This window comes from Solanum stenotomum, chromosome 4 (assembly GCF_019186545.1).
Source record: "Solanum stenotomum isolate F172 chromosome 4, ASM1918654v1, whole genome shotgun sequence".
In the NCBI taxonomy this organism is placed as follows: domain Eukaryota; kingdom Viridiplantae; phylum Streptophyta; class Magnoliopsida; order Solanales; family Solanaceae; genus Solanum; species Solanum stenotomum.
Genome location: NC_064285.1, coordinates 27,668,967 through 27,672,715, shown reverse-complemented (window position 1 = coordinate 27,672,715; position 3,749 = coordinate 27,668,967).

Here is a 3,749-nt window from a genome sequence, read left to right as displayed (position 1 = left end):
TAATTTCATATATTCCTGAATATCATATATATGATTGAATAAATTTATGTTAGTTATTATGTATTAGAATTATTTGAATCATGATTTCTAGTTTATTAGCACACTGGAAACAGGGAGAAAACTTCTATACTATGCCATCCTAATGTTGAAACCGGTAGGCGAGGAAGCCGTTTAGGGGAGTAAACAAAGTTGAGGCGCTGATAAGAAGAAAGTATCCGCTAAAGTACGATGCTAGTAGTGACAGGAAAACATGATAAAGATAATCTAGTTCATAATAATCTAATATGAATTTAATCAATTATGAATATGATAGGAAGGAATAATTTGAAAATAAAAACTGCATAAACAATGAACATGATTACATATATGCATGACGAGATGATAAAAAATTATGAAACTTTAATCTTATATATACTTAACGGTATAAAAATAATTGAATTAAGAAGAGTCATATGGGAAAAAATATTTGATGACTACGAATCAGAAAATATATTAAATCAAGAATGGTGTGAGATAGATTTACAAGATCTATATTTAGATAGTGAAAGAATAGAATGGTACGATTTAGAAATAAATTCAGATTAAAATGAATTACGAATATTTACAATATTTGATAAAATCTATGGAAGATATAAAACTCTTAGAACAATTAATAGAGGAAAATTTATCTATGTACCAAAGAACCGAAGATATGTTATATCTTGAATATATCATAAATAATATTAAAGAAATATTCANTAATTTTCTACTAGTATTTTTCTTACCATGTTTCTTATTATCCATAGCTCTGATACCATTTTTCGCTCTGGTATCAGAGCTATGGATTAAGACACTTAGCAAAAGAATACTACAATAAAATATTTAAAATAAAATACTCACTTATCACACTACCACCTACCACACTATCACTTCCATGAATCCCCCAGCTACCAGAGCGAAAAATGGTAACCGAGTAGAGATAGTTATTTTAGACTGACTGACAAAAACATATTCTCTAATATGTTAAATGTACTTATATTCTTAATTCTGATATTACTATTATGATTTGTATATATTAATTGTCGTTTTGATTTATTAAAATGTGAGATTGTGAGATGGGTCAATAAACTAGTAGATTTGATGATAATAATATATATTGGTAAAATAATAAGTTAGTTGATGGAATTCATGTCTCGATATAGAGATTGATGATATGTCTTTTTGAGAAACTAATAAGTTTTTATCATGTCAAACCTTGCTAGTGGATTTATGAATCAGACACACGAAATAAGTTAAGCAGTGTTCTAAAATAAATTAATAATTGAATTAAATTTATCAGTAATTTAATTTATTGATTAGTATATGTAATCTTAACATGAGGCATTTTAAAATATAAATGAAGGAGTGCAATTATGAAATTTTAGTGTAATGATTTGTAATTTATCATAGTAAGAATAATTCAAATTAATTATAAGAACTCAGTAATCAAATTTATCATAATATGAAGCTTCAGTAATCAATTTTGTGGTCCCTACAATGTCCATATTTAACAAGAACTCAGAGTCCTATTTCTAAGAAAAAAGGAAGGAAAGACACATTAGTTTTTTGGTGCAAGAAAATGAGCGCGATTTTTTTTCTGTAACGACCCATTAGGTCGTTTTTAGTAGTAGAGATTCTTATTTTATAATAGACTCTTCGATAGATTCTAAATGGTTATTTTGGATTATTCATGACTAAAATTATATAATTAATGGTGTAATTTAAATAATTAATTAATGGTTAATGGGTCAAATCCATGATTTATTTAAAGGGAAAATTACGCGATTAAACATAACTTATACTACTTAATTACTCATCATAGCTATAGTTTGCTATAATTACCACTCACGACTAACATTATACATTAATTACGCGGGCTGACTTCGAGTTTGTATAATTAGCCACGTTTGTATATGTATAATTTGCCAGAATATACAAATACATATGTATAATATACAATTATCTAACCTATATACATATACAATTCACCTCTCTCCCACTCTCTCGCTCGCCTATCTCCTCCCTCTCCCAATCTCGCTCGCCTCTTTCCTCCCTCTCCCAATCTCGCTTGCCATATATACAAATGCATATGTATAATATACAATTATCTAACCTATATACATATACAATTCACCTCTCTCCCACTCTCTGCCCTCTCTCGCTAGCCACTCTCCTCCCTCTCCCAATCTCGCTTGCCATATATACAAATACATATGTATAATATACAATTATCTAACCTATATACATATACAATTCACCTCTCTCCCACTCTTTGCCCCCTCTCTCTCGTCTCTCTCCTCTCTCTCCCAGTCTCGCTCGCCTCTCTCCTCCATATAACATGTAGTTACAAATTGTAATTATCAAACTATAGCTATGGAGAGTAATTAGACTATTTTTGAGTGGCTATATGTGAAAGTTCCCCTTATTTAAAACTATTACCACATAACCAATGTGTAAATAAGGAATAAACATAAACGAAATTGTTGTCTGATGTGAGGCCAAAAATATATATTTTAATCATTATTTGTCTCTTATTTATTATTTATATTTTACCTTTTTGAGCATAAATTTTATGGATTGTGCTAAATAGTATATTTTATTTGCAGGAGTAAATTGGTGTACTTGAAGAAATTTGGAGCTAAAATGAATTAAAGATGAAAGGTCTAAGAAGGAAATCAAGCAGACAACTTAATAGAAATAAGTTAATATAATATTAATATAATTTATATTCAAATAAAGGAAATAAGAATGTATCTGCATAACACGTGGCAACCATCGAAGGCCACAACAAAAAGTTGAAGGCGGCATAGCTTCACACGGAAAAAGAGGAATCCAATTCTTTTTTGTTTTGATTTACCAATTTGTTTTGGACTCAGTTATTTTATTTAGTGTTTTATATCTCTATAAATAGTCCATGTGTTATAAAATATAGACTGAATACTAAAATTAAACTAATAACAACCAAGAAGAAAAGAATGTTGTAGAGAGATAAAATAGGAAACTTTTGTCTTTCTTATTTTTGTGTATTTTTTTTATATAAGTTACAATGCCTTCTATAGGCAAAAAATGGGTACAATGGACATTCATTAATTTATTTACAACACTCCCCCTTCGATGTCCATGTAAAATAAAATTCTTAGTGAAGTAACACGTATAAATAGTTATTCCTGATACGCATTACTTGCCACCTCATTAAAAACCTTATTGGGATAAAACTTTGATCAAGGCAAAAAGAGTACAACACGTATTTTACTCCCCCTGATGAAAACCACGATTCAGTTGTCCAAGTTTTCTCATTCCAATCTTGTATATCATCTTCTCAAAAGTTGCGGTTGAAAAAGACTTGGTGAATAAATCAGCCACATTATCACTCGAACGAGTTTGATGTACGTTGATATCACCATTCTTCTGGAGCTCATGTGTATAGAAAAACTTTAGTGAAATATGTTTTGTTCTATCTCCTTTTATGAGTCCTCCCTTGAGTTGTGCTATGCATGCTACATTATCCTCATATAAAATTGTGGGTACTTTGTCGCATTTCAAACCACATTTTTCTCGAATAAGATGTATTATGGACCTTAAGCACACAGATTCTCAGCTTGCTTCATGAATAGCTATTATCTTAGCATGATTTGATGAAGTGGCCACAATAGACTGTTTCGTAGATCTCTAAGATATGGCAGTACCCCCACATGTGAATACATAACCTGTTTGAGATCGAACTTTATGTG